Here is a 13,750-nt window from a genome sequence, read left to right on the forward strand (position 1 = left end):
GTTCTGTGCTTTGTTTAATCGGTCTGAAAAAAGAATAAAGCAGGCTGGGTTTACATGGAAGTTTGTAGGCGATCATGCGTCTGCTCTCTTATTATTTGTCATCTTTCATTTTCTTCCTTGTTTTATATATATATAATTTTTTTCTCTAACAAATAATATTATCTACATTAAAAGAAGGCCGTTAAGCTTCACAATGACTAGTAATACCATAGTGCAAATCGCTTCACAATGGCTAGTAATACCATAGTGCCTTTTTGGATTTGCACTAACGTGGTTCAAATATGCTTTTGACAAAAATCAAATCTAAAACTACTTACTTACAAGTAAAGAAGAAGTAAAGAAGAATATCACTATACAGTACTAAGTGACTCTTCCTTGTTTATATTAGGATAACTGTATAAATGTTAAATGTTAAAATATTGAGTAATGCAGAGGACCAAATGTTTAAACTAAATTATGTAATTATTGATGATTGACTTATTTTGATTAGTGTGAGTAACGTTAATATCACCAAACATGACTTGAGATACAAGCCAAAAATTAGTTGCATCAAAATCCATTAGCAAGTGACAAGGAAGAATTGGAAATTCATAATCCAACCAAAACAAAAGAACCAAGCGCTGAAAAAAAGAGCACGGCCATTTATTACATCATAAATCCATAGAACCACAACTATCGACTCCAAACGGTTAGTACATACCGGTACCAGGTAACACAAGCACCAAAAAGATATACACATACAAACACAGACACCAAAAGATAACCACGTACAAAAGAGAGAGAGACACTAGCCATTGAGGCCCATATACATAATATATATGCATGATCAACTCTCCATCTTCATGTCCTGACTGTAACATTAACACCGTCGCGGCTCCGGCCGCCTTCTTTTGCCCTGCCAGTTTCTGTTTATTAGATCCCTGCCACCTTCCTGGCTTCCTGGGTCATTTCAACTTCCTCGGCCTTTGTTCTGGATAGTCTCGCCCACATCCTGAGTCATCTGGCCCACCTGACCTCCAGTCTCCTGCATCTTATGGCCCACAAAGTCTCCTGTCTCTTGCACCTTCTGGCCCAAGTACCCCGTCGTCTCCTGCACCTTCTGGCCCAAATATCCCGTTGTCTCCTGCACCTTTTGGCCCATCGTCTGGGGCAGATGAGACCGGCTCAAGTAATGGGCCAACCAAGAGAAAGACGATAGGGCCGTGACCCCTAAAGCCCCCGAAGTCAATATCCCCGTCACAGATAAGAATACCACCACAACAGCCGAGACCAAAACCGGGCTAAAGATAACAAAAAGCGGGGTGGTCACTGCCAGCCCAATGATGGTCCCGGCCAGTGTGAGCCCTGCAAGCAAGAGCAGAGTTCCCCCTACTGGAACCAGGGTGGCAATTGTCAAAAGATTTGAAGCTGAGGAGCCATTTTGTGGACGGAAGCTTTTCCCGACTTCGAAGGGGTAGCGTTGTTGTTGGTCATACTGGTAGTGAGTTTGGTAACCTTGGTGTTGTGGGTTGTCGAACTGGATGCGACTTTGGTAACCTTGGTGCTGTGGTTGCTGCTGGCGGTAGTGGTGCTGATCAGCCATTGTATGAGATATTGAGAGAGCTAGGGTTTGCTGGGTTTGGTTGATCGGTGGAGGATGTGAAATGAGAGACTGAGAGGAAGATAAGGAGGAGGGTTTGGATTTTAAAGGAAGAGAAAGACATCTGTGGAGGGGGGCACGTGGAGGGAGTGGGGGACACTTGTTGGATGCATGGAGAGTGAGGCTTTGCATGGTGAGAGAGGAGCTGGAGTGTTCGGTGATATGTCATCAATCTTTCGTTGGTTTCTGCGTTTTAGAATTTTAATTTGTGAAGGATGGATAATGTGGTCTGGTGCAAATGGCAATGTGCGTTTTTGGCAAGGAACACCCAAATCTAATAGGGTTTGATGAACCGATTGGTTTATTTTCAACAATGGTAAGCATACGAATCAAGTTAAATTCAGTTAGTGCTCATACTTAATTAACTTTTAATGACATGCAAATGGTGTTATATTACAGAGAAAAACTTCTGTTAAGTTCCCTAATTAGATAGATTTTACATTTAATAAAAATCAGAGATTGAATCTTATATTTTTGAGAGAGGTGCTGTATGAATTACATAGTTTGTCTAACCAAATTTTATTCACATTATGATGCATTGATGCCTTGATAGGTTGTTGATGTTTTTAGGTTTGCTACATTAGGTGTATTTACATTTGAATGCTTATTATTTTAAAAAATAAATAATTCAAGTCTTCTAGAAAAGGGTTATGATTCGGGGACACGTGCTTTTGACATATATTTTGACACACGTTTGTGTGGACCTACTCCGCAGTGTACTTCAATGATCCAACCGTTTATCTTTTATGTCTTACTTCAAAGATCATATCTACCAAAAATCATTCAAATCCAAAATCATATGATTGTCAGATTAAATTTAGTGTTTCTTCGTAGAACCATATTTGTATATTTTTTTCACTATAAATGAATGTCTAATGGTTTTGGATTTTTCTAATTTTTGTAAGGACGATCTATGAATGATGTACTAAAACATAGTAATTCAAATCGTTAAAATACATTATGAAGAAGACCTATAAAATACGTGCCAAATATATAAAAAAGCGGGCGTCTTAAGGATCCTAAGCCCCAAAGAAAATTGGAACGTATGAAGGCTCCAATTTGCTGGTGTGAAATTGGGGATTGGAATTGTAGAGTGTGCATTTGGAACTTGCATGTTTTTGAGCTTGGTGTGAAATTACAAAGAATATCGAACACATGGTCTGATAACCGATGATTTTTAATCTCTTGTAAAAAGGAAAAAAATATCCCATAATTTTCATCAAATTGGTTTTATTTAAAATCAACAAGCCTCATTTTCAAACGAAAAAAAAAACAATGGTAAGCCTAGTATAATACTCATATGTTAATATATTATGATTTATGAGTCATTGGATGTTGTTGTCTAACCAGATCAAAAGCACCCAGTTTTAAAACCTAAAACACGAATTGGAATGGAAAAAAAAAAAAAAAAAAAAAAAACAAACAAAATTGTTCATTGCCGGCGTTATCCTTCTCTCATCTCTTAGAATCCAATACCTACACTTCATATTCTCTCATCTCTTATAAAAAAATGTGAAAGCACATAAAATTGTGTTCAGATATGTGAAGTTTGCTAGCATTGGGTTCAAATCTAAAAACAATTTAGAAACACACAAATTTGGATTTTAATCTCTCCTTCAACTATTGAAATGTGAATTGATAGATCATCGTTACGCCCTAGTTACGCTCCCTTGTTATGAAGGCTACACAGTGGAGAAAATACAATTTGGGTCGGATCCTACTTCAACACAAGTCCGTCGGTGGGCTGCGTTTGGGAATGTACTTATTATCCAAGTTTAAGCATCATCCATAAACAGATACTGCTTGGCCCTCAGTACATGCCTTGACCTTTGCATAGTTCTTTTTTTTATTTTTTTTTATTTTTTTTTAATGTCAAAAAACATTGTTCTCCTTTTGATGACATCAAATTGCATCACATTATTCTCCTTAAGATCGAAAATATATTCATGTACCACTCAAATTATTACTGTGTTTTCTTTTTATAATGGGAATATAACGGCTACTGAAAAAGTTGAGGTTTTACTATAAAATCAATTGGCAATATGGAAGTGGCCTAACTTACTTGTAAACCTATGCATGGTCCTTCCTCCTATTAATGTGAGATTCATTCTTAACACACCCCTCACATGTGGTGAACTTTCAAGCCTAGCACGTAGAAATCATAAATCGGTTATGTGGAGCACATGTAGTCGTTGGGCTTCACATATGTGACAACTTGCTTTGATACCATGGAGAAAGTTGAGGTTTCACTATAAAATCACTTGGCAATATGGGGTCCAACCCAACTTCTTATAAGCTCTTACATGATTTGGTTCCTCACCGATGTAAGACTTTATCCTCACATTCTCACAACTAGTAATTATCGTTATGAAATGGACTATGTTGGATCTACTATTAAACTTGTAAATCTCTACACAATTCAAATATTATTAGATTGATGCAATTTTTATTACAAATGGTGTTTCTTTCCCTGGTCAAAATTTGATCCATAGCTATTCGAAAGTAACACTTAACGTACGACTAGAGTCTAGAGCTAGTATTCCTAATTCCCCTTAATTAACAGTAAAATTATAAAGGGATCAGCACTACTTGATATGTGTTATATACTTTGGAATAACGAAATATATACTTATATTCTTGATTAAGATATGAAGATATATCAGCTGGGATTCTTGTGTAATATCTAGGCATAAGATTACGGTTTGACTTGATAAAATGATTGCTCAAGGGCAGAATATGTACCCAAAGAAAGTGTAATTTTTCTTGAACCCACAATCTTGGGTTTATTTGTTTATAATCGCTTTGAAGGCCACCATATGATCATGGTTGCCATCATTGGTAATCTGAAACAAGAAGCACTTTTCATCTTATAATATTCATATAAAATAAACACCAGCATTGTAGGGAATAATGTAAAGATCGATCGATGTGCTTACAATTCAGTGGTTGTTAGCCACATACACACACCTCTTCTAGAACCTCGTGCATGTGTTGTGATATATGTATCCTAATTCCTAAATACACTTCTATGATTGAGTAGTACTATATATATATATATATATATATGTGTGTGTGTCTCTATGATCAATTTTATTTATTTTAGCTAGAAAAGTTAGTAGATTAATTTTAAAAAATTTCTTAAAAATCGTAGTTATATATTATCCATTAGATTCAGGCCATGATGCACTCGCGGCTCTAAATATGTGTATGATTACCATTTTTTTTATTAAGGAGAGGGAAGATAGTTCGAAACTTTTTCAATAATTTGGAAGAGTGGGGAGTTTCAAACTCGAGATGCACGGGTAAAAACCAAGCATCCCATATATCAACTTGGAAATTGTGATATTATGTTAACTGTATTTGGGTCTCACGTCTCTTAGTTCTTATTTCTTTACTTTTCCTTTGGTTTTTTCTTTTTTTGTTTTGATTTTGAATTTAAAACGATTTCTGCATCCCTGTTAGATATTGAATATGGTTCTGTCGACAGAAGCATTCCATATAATTGCTTAATTAGTGGAAAATTTAGAAAAAGTGAGATTCAAACCAGTTGATTGCTGCTGATATAAGTTTGAAAAATTAGGTAAGACCATAGAAATTAATTATATTTGTTGGATCAACTGCTTTAACTGAAAAAGTGAAAGAAAGGGAAAGCATGCAAATATATAATTTTTTTTTTTAATAGGATGCAAATATGCATGTCGGCCTCTGGAAAACGCCGGTATATATCTTTACAATAATATTTGATTTTGAGCTTCTCCATCATGTTCATATGGCTAGGTACAGTGGCTACCCGGATAATTGAGCATGGAAAATAGGATTGGCTATGATTATTTGCATGGGCCACCCTTTCATGATCAAAAGTGAAGCTTGACTCACTTAATGGCATTTTTCTACCTTTATTTATTGCATTTTACTAATGGCATTTTTCCTGATTAAAATGAAGAAAAGAAATAAGTATTCAACATTTTGTGAATAGAGAAGTGCAAATGAAGATGATGAGTTGACAACGGAAATGAAATATAATTCACTGTTTTCGTGTATGGCAGTCATTTATTCAATAATAAGGGTTAGGATGGGGAACACACAATTTTTGACACACATATTAGGCTCATCCCATTGTCCTATTTCTACACCGACGTTATAATCCCACCCACCATAAAAAATAAGAAAAATAACCTACTATCTTCCCACCCACCATTATCCCCAAAGTACCCTTCCAATCTCCACCCTTGACACCGTTCACCACCGCATCCTACCCCTTCCCATAGCCATTATTGACCGATGAGAAGCACAGAAACCGACATCCATATTGCTTCTCTAGCCTGTTCTCTCATCTATTTTTTTAATTATTTAAATAATATTTTAATATAAGCAAAATGATTATATTTATGTGATTGAAATAGAGGGAAGTAAAACAAACCACCCTTCTGCACTTTTTACCACCATCCCGACGATCCCCATGGTTGACTACGGAGGCGATGCAACAATAGAACGAAGAATCAGTTGCTCAACCAATCATAGAATCAAAACCGAAAGAATAAGAAGTGAAATCGGTAGAGAAAGAAACTTTGATGACATCCATATAAGGCTTGATGCATTCAGTGTGCTTGGGATTTGTATTATGACGAACTCGACGAATACACAGATCAATTCGTGATTCAATAATTTAGGATCCAATAAACATAAATTAAAATTTAGAAGGAATAAAGTGACGACGAGATGTTTGGGAATTGAGATTACGAGTTGCTGGGAGTGTGGGTGGAAGTGAACAATATGATCTTGTTTTCCCTTAGTCCTTGTTTGACATTTTACGTGAGTATAAATTGGTAATTAAATTTTTTAATAAAGAGTGGGTGTAGAAATAAGATAGAGGGGTGGCAATAGTAGCACTCTTTGTTTTTTGTAATGTATTTTATTGATCCAATCGTCTATCTTTTAAGTATTCTCTTAAAAATCATGTATACCAAAAATCGTTTAAATCTGAAATCATATTACCGTTAGATTGAATGATAATCATTATAATGTTTCTTTGCAAAATCGTATTTATCCATTTTTTGCACTACAAAAGAATGCCTAATTAGATATTAATTTATCTAATTTTTTTTATAAAAATAATTCATAAATGATAAACTGAAATATAGGCATATGTTTAAAATGAAATTACGAAATAAGCAGTACAAAGTGTTGTAAAAAAAATAAGTGTTCACCAATCCCAACCCTATTAATAATTGTTGATCAAAGACAAGGTCATTTTGTTTTATGACTCTAGAAATCGATATTGACGTGGCAAATTTTGACGCTAACAGTGATTGTACGGGCCGGGAATATTATATTTTGAATTTTTGGTATCCGTTTCTAGCCGATGATATCTTTTAGAGGGCACGACGAGACAATTCCAACTCGTTGTATTACTATAATATGAGATGGATTTTTAGATTTTAGTTACGTTTAATAGGTCAGAATTAGCTTTTAAAATTTTCCACTAACTTCTGAATTCTTGGAAGGTCTGGGAATTTCTCATATTATTATGACTATTTAAACAACATTGTCGTATTTTAATGATCTTATCATCATTATTCATTAAAAGTTGAGAGTTTCTTTCAAACTTCTGATATTCTATAATCTTCTAAGAGAAGTCGTTCACGATCTCTTTAATCTAATAATCATTCTTGACCCTTTAATCAATAACTTATATATATCTGCAAAACATTCAAGATTTGGTAATGTGTAATTGTGTATGCCGTCCTTAAGGTGAAAAAGAAGTTACAACCTAAGTTAAAAGATACATGCGCCGAGTATATTTATAGCGCTGCACCAGTACTTTCTTCGGTAAAACTCATGAATCGAACGGTAGGAACATGCAGAATTTTTGGTGGGGGCAGAAAATAGGAGCTCCACGTCCTGTTGTCTTCCTTGTCCTTTATAGCTAATAGTAAAAAGCCTCTCCTGCCATATTTCACCAGCTCCTTGCTTCTTTTCCACGTCTTTGCAGAGAAGAAGATTGATGGGTTGATGGATTCTGAAATAATAATTATTGCACCCAAAAAACTCCAACCCAATAAAAAAAAAAGGCAAACAACGATTTCAGAAAGCCATACTTGTTCCCCACAGCGGAGGGGTCCTCTCAACCCACAGTTGACAGTAGCTATATCGATCAAGTATCATACCTACGTTGCAAATCTGTTATTTGGGAGATGATTTAAAATGGTAAGAAAGTGTTTTGATGATTACTTTACCAAACTCAGAAGCTGGTAACAGTTAGATATATATTTAGTTGATCTTTTATTGATCTTTTGACTATATTTGGTCAATAAACTAGTATACTAGTCAAGAAACACCTGAGTGTAAGAACTTCCCTGTCTATCACATAGAAAGATTAGTTGTCCAAGTCATTGCTTAGTTAAAAGATAACAGGCACGCATATGAATTAGCTAGTAACATCACGTGACATACAATATACTTGATTTTTTTCTTCTTCTACTTCTGTTATTTCAGTGGACAAAGTCACTCACTAATCATGTGATATTGATACCTTTACCCAAGTTTTTCTCTAACGTATTGTAACTTGATATTGGTATCAGGCTACCAGGTTACCAGCCAATTACTCATCTGTTGAAGTATAAATAATTATTGAATATGGGGTATGTGGAATTGAGATGAGAAGATTGGATTTGGTTGGCCCAAAATTTCCAAGGAAGAAAAAGGTGAGGCGACGACTATAGTTGGAGGACAATGGACGTGACTCTCACTGGAACCACTGCTGACCCACCTCCAGATGGTTCATTCATTCAGACTCTCTGTTTGTATTTGTTCGTGTACATGTGTGTTTTGTATGAGAGAGAGAGAGAGAGAGAGAGAGAGAGAGAGAGAGAGAGAGAGAGAGAGATGACACGTTTAACTTTTCTTGATTTTAATGAGTGTAAATTCCTGTGGGTTTGTTTGTTCTAGAGAGGGGGGAGAGAGAGAGAGAGAGGACTGAGAAAAGTGGAGAGAAAAAAAAGATGGTGTGCGTGTTTTTTATGATGAAAGTTTGGTGCCGCTACAGAATACGAAAAACATATCAATGTATGCATGTGAGAGAAAGAGAGAGAGAGAGAGAGAATGGAATGAAAAGAATTTCACAGTAGTAGTCCAAGAATATAAGGAAATTCAAATCAATGTCTCTCTCTTTTTCTCTCTCTCTCCATCAGATATCATACAATATTTGGTCGAATCTCAGAAAGTTTAATCGTAATATGATGATGCCTTATTTTGCACTAGTTGATCAATTGTTGCCATACCCTTAATTTACTGAGTAAAGGATAGAATATGCTGCTCGTTGACTTCGTCAGTTAATTCGTTTTAAACCCTAACCCCAATTTCTGCTTTGAAAAGAAAACCTGATTGCTTTGCAGGGTTTCAACAGCAGCTTTGAAGGGTTTATAAATATTTTTTGATTTTTGCTTCCTACTGGAAAATTAGACATTTGCTTAGTGTAATTAACCTAATCATTATATTAAGAGAGAGAGAGAGAGAGAGAGAGAGAGAGAGAGAGAGAGAGGTATGATAATGTTAGTACTGTGTTGAGACTTTTTTATATCAAAGGTTTTACTGTTATGTCTGGTAATCTTTGGGGGCAGATGAGTGAGGGACAGAGTCAGTACCAGTTGGTACTTGGAAGACAACAACTACAGTGATTTATGTATCGGATCCAATGAGGGAGAGACTGTACGTGCTAGTGTTTAAGATATCTCTGCAACTATACTTATTCTATATACAAAATAAATAATGTATTGAATTGATATTTGGAGGAGGAACAGATTCACATTGTCAATTACATGATAAACACTACAATTCAAACAAGTTGGAATATGCACGCACAAAAGGTTGAATTTCACACTGTTCCTCTTTCAAATATCCAAAAGGCTAATGCTTTTAAGAAGTTTCAACTAGCTTCGCCACATGCACACTACACACACACACACACACTCCATGAAATGAAACTTGTGATCAAAAGATAAATAGGACCATGATTAGCTTAGTTAGGTTAATTATATTTAATATTGAAAAACCAGCGGCATGAGTGAGAGCTACTCAAATTATTTAAACATGTGAAGTGGTCCTCATCACAACATGCAATTAAAGGAGCAGCAGAAACAATGGGAAGAATATATAGGGTGAAAAGAGAACTAACCCCATCTATATACTTATAACCCCATCTATATACTTAGGCACACACACAAGATAATCCTCTTTAATCCGTATGATCATCAATGGTTTTATTAAAAGAATTATCAATACTAATTAATGTTTATACAAACTTGTATTGCTGGTTATAATTAAGTACATATAAACACTTCATTTGTGACAGAGAATGTCAACCCTGCATGCCATGCGCATCTGCACATATATGTATAGTTGCACTACTATAATGACACAATTGCCATATTTAGATGATCCAATATTATTGATTTAAGCAAAGCCTTATTTAGGTGGAAGAATATATAATTCAGGTATACAGCTAGCAACGAACCCACCAAGTTATGCTTGGGAAACAATGAAACTACTAAAGCCATCTATTTGGCTATAAATATAGAAGATCACAGTAGCAGTACTACTACACGTGAGGCTAGGCATAGAGACCCAGCTGAGTTCTACTACAACAAATTATAAACATATATCTATAGTATACCACACATGACTGACACCACCAAACCCTAGCTAAATTGGATTTTATTTACCTCTGTCAATTATTTTGATGAGCTATAGCTAGGGTCTCAAACCTCAAAACCCCAAATCTCAAATCACATTCTGCCCTCTCCTCCTCCATCACCACTACCTCCTCCTCCTCCTCCTCCATTCCATGGAAGATAAGGTACTGGGAAACCGACTCCAGGAGCATTACTAGTTGTGGTATTAGTTTGTTGGTAATACTGATGATGATGATGAGGTTGATCAACCAACCTTCTCTGAGGATCCATATTCGGCTGAATTACCGAATATGTCCCGGCCATTGATGCAGTAGTAGGAGGAGGCAACACAGTTGTTGTGAGTTCATTGCAGGCATAGTGAATAAGATCAGCATTAGCGGCATCGAGCTCCTTCTGGAGCCTCTGGACCTGTCTTTGGAGGAAAGAAATGGCACCAACACAGCCATAGACCGGGTCCCTGACACGTGCCTCGGCCTCATAGGCCAGGGAATTCACGGCGTCCTCACGCTGGTGAGGCAGGAGCTCGTTAAGAAGTTTGGTGACATTGCTAGCCCCGAAGATCTTGTGGACGTTTGCAAATTTTTGGGGCTCCTCTGGTGGGAAATACGGTGCAAAAATGCAGCCCGGCATGCATTTCCTTCTCAAGAACTTGCAGGCAGCGCATGGAGAGTTATAGGAGGAGCTGGAGGATGCCATTTTAAAATATTTCACTGCACACCAAAACTAATCTCTAAACAATTAACACCGTACACCATTATTTCTTAGGATAATGAAAAAAAAAAAAAACATGTATGCATTTTATTTTACTGAACATTTCTCTATTTTAATGCCAAAGAACTATTTATTTCATTCTTTCTTATTTTTGTGTGAACGTTTTGTTTATAACAACTAGATTAGAAATCTAACTCAGTTGAAACTTTTACTATATAATTTTCCTTTATTTTTCTGAGTTTTAACTTCCCTTTTTGTGTATAATTGATCCGTTAGATGCATCAAGGACGATCAGAACAACAACAAAAATAGGTGTGTATATAATCTATGTGCTTACTAGAGTTTAATGAAACACTAATATGAAAGAAATAAAAAAATCCATCTCATCCAACCCACCACACCACCACCGTCTCCCTTTTCTCAGTTTACTCTCTCTCTCTCTCTCTCTCTCTCTCTCACTCTCTCTCTCTCTCTCTCTCTCTCTCTCTCTCTATATATATATATATATATATTCTACTAATTCATGCAACTTAGCTATCTCTTGAATCTGGAAATTCTCAATTAATTTCTCTTGGCTCTCATCATCTAGCCTTTTCCATTTTTTTAATAATAGAATTAAGGTAGTTTAGTTAATTCTTAGTTTCTTACATGTGATAGCTGCCTTGATCGCTCTACCTGCAGGGCCATCTTCATGTTTCCTTAATTTCGTTTTCCAATTTTGTCTTTTCTAATTATTAGTTTTACCCCCTCTCTCTTCTCCCACCATCCACTCAGCCACTTCATTAGACGCAGAACTGAAATGCGTGAGCAAATTATATAGGGTCATCAGCATATGATATCATAAATCCTTAATTTCCAAATTAATCAGTTAAACTGGGATCTGACTAGTGCAAACTCACCCATCATAGGTATATGTTTACACATCTTGGAGTTAAGGTCCAAGAACATGGAAATTAAGATCTAATTTAAGCTAAACCCAAAATTAAGATCGATCTAGTTATATATCTTTTTAATTAGCCTTCAGGCTCCGCAGGCCCTCCAAAAGAAATAGAAACCACAGTATGGAATTATGTAGAATATATATAATTAACATGTAAAAAGGGAAATTTATACCTTTTTTCTTTCCCTTGTGGAGCTCTTGCAAGTAATTAAGAGCTAGTTGTATGTGTTCTTTGCTCCTTCCAGGATATATATCTACTAGCTAGCTAGACTTAGCCAATTGAAGGGGAAAGCATAAAAGATTTGTTACTGGAGGCGAGATATACCTGAAAGAGGAAGCCCTAATTGGAGGGAACAGAGAGAGAGAGAGAGAGAGAGAGAGAGAGAGAGAGAGAGAGAGCAGCTGAAAATGTAGTGACAAAAGGTAATGGGGGGAGAGGCTAGGAGTAAGAGGCAAAGAGTAGAGTATTTAGTGGATGTGAGAAGGAATGAAGGCAAAAAACAAAGTAATAAATGGGAGGTACACTAAAAAAGAATGACTATGACCTTGCATCTAATAATAATATCAAAGGATGTGAGGATGTCTCCAATTCCTCTCTAGCTATCTCATTCCACCCCATCTTTTAATCTCATTCATTCAGACAACAGTCACAACACACACATACAAATATACAGACACATACAGAGACAAGAAAGGAAATATTTCAGTTATTACGTTTGGAGAAATATAAAAATGATTATCATAACTAAGCAATGATCTGTTTCTTTTCTTATTAGAATAAGATATATTTCATTCATGAAAGAAGCAGACAAAATATTTATTACAAATGAGGAACATGACTCTAATAGGAGGGTAGTTGCAAACAAACATTAAAACTATACCATAATAATCTTGCATGATTAGTACCTTAAGCCATGTATAATAATATTGATGATCACCGAAGATAATCTATGTATGTATATATACTTATATACACTTGCTTTTTGGTTTGGTGATATTATATTGCTATTATGTAGTGTATACATGATACGCACACATATATCCCTAATTGGCTAATACCCACTGCACAATTAATTAAATTTATTTCATATACTAATTAAAAGGAGAAGTGTATATATGTGTGTAATTTTGACAAGAGGTCAAAGCATATAGTAAAAACTCTTCAGCATCAAGATTGATCTTTAAAAGAACCATATTCATTGGTGTATATAAATGTCTTGGAGATATATTTAGGGTTAGATAAGAGCAAAAAATAGTCCAATTAATGTATTGTTTGAACATCTGATATATATCGAACATCACCAACAAACAGTGCAATAGTGAGTCCAACAAAATGGTTTTTGTAAGCAATAAGGCCACTCCCACTGCAATTTTAAATATTTCTTGAATATCACATCTCCCTCAGTCCTATCCAATGTCATAACACAGCTGCATGCATGATACTCACAAGTATAATAATTGTGCACATTCTTAACTAAGTTTATAACTCAAACACTCATTAAATATGCGGCAGTTAACTGAATAATATTACTCATATAGCTTCAGCCCGAATTAGAAATATATAGAGCTTGTTTGATGCCAATTCTATTTTTAGTTTTTAGTTTTCATTTTTTGTGTTAGAAAGAAAAGGAAAGCATTTGGAAGAAATGAGAAATTAAATCTTGAAAGTGAAAGTTTGAAACAACTTTGAAAGTGAAAGCATTTGGAATAATATTACTCATACACATTTTTTCCGCCATCCTTACTTCGCCCTTATTCACTTCTTTCTCC

General features: G+C 35.5%; 2 pseudogenes across 1 annotated transcript; both read right to left on the reverse strand.

Annotated features, from left to right (window-relative positions):
- Positions 1–621: 621 nt before the first annotated feature.
- Positions 622–1,684, reverse strand: LOC137712075 (uncharacterized; annotated as a pseudogene).
- An 8,365-nt stretch (positions 1,685–10,049) lies between these two features.
- On the reverse strand, positions 10,050–12,444 carry LOC137711863 (protein LATERAL ORGAN BOUNDARIES pseudogene; annotated as a pseudogene). The gene is made up of 2 exons (XR_015955433.1): positions 12,154–12,444; positions 10,050–11,052 (listed from the first exon to the last, which is right to left on the reverse strand). The product of XR_015955433.1 is annotated as a protein LATERAL ORGAN BOUNDARIES pseudogene (transcript).
- Between the last annotated feature and the right edge of the window lie 1,306 nt (positions 12,445–13,750).

This window comes from Pyrus communis, chromosome 14, assembly GCF_041283825.1.
Source record: "Pyrus communis isolate YQ-2024b chromosome 14, ASM4128382v1, whole genome shotgun sequence".
In the NCBI taxonomy this organism is placed as follows: domain Eukaryota; kingdom Viridiplantae; phylum Streptophyta; class Magnoliopsida; order Rosales; family Rosaceae; genus Pyrus; species Pyrus communis.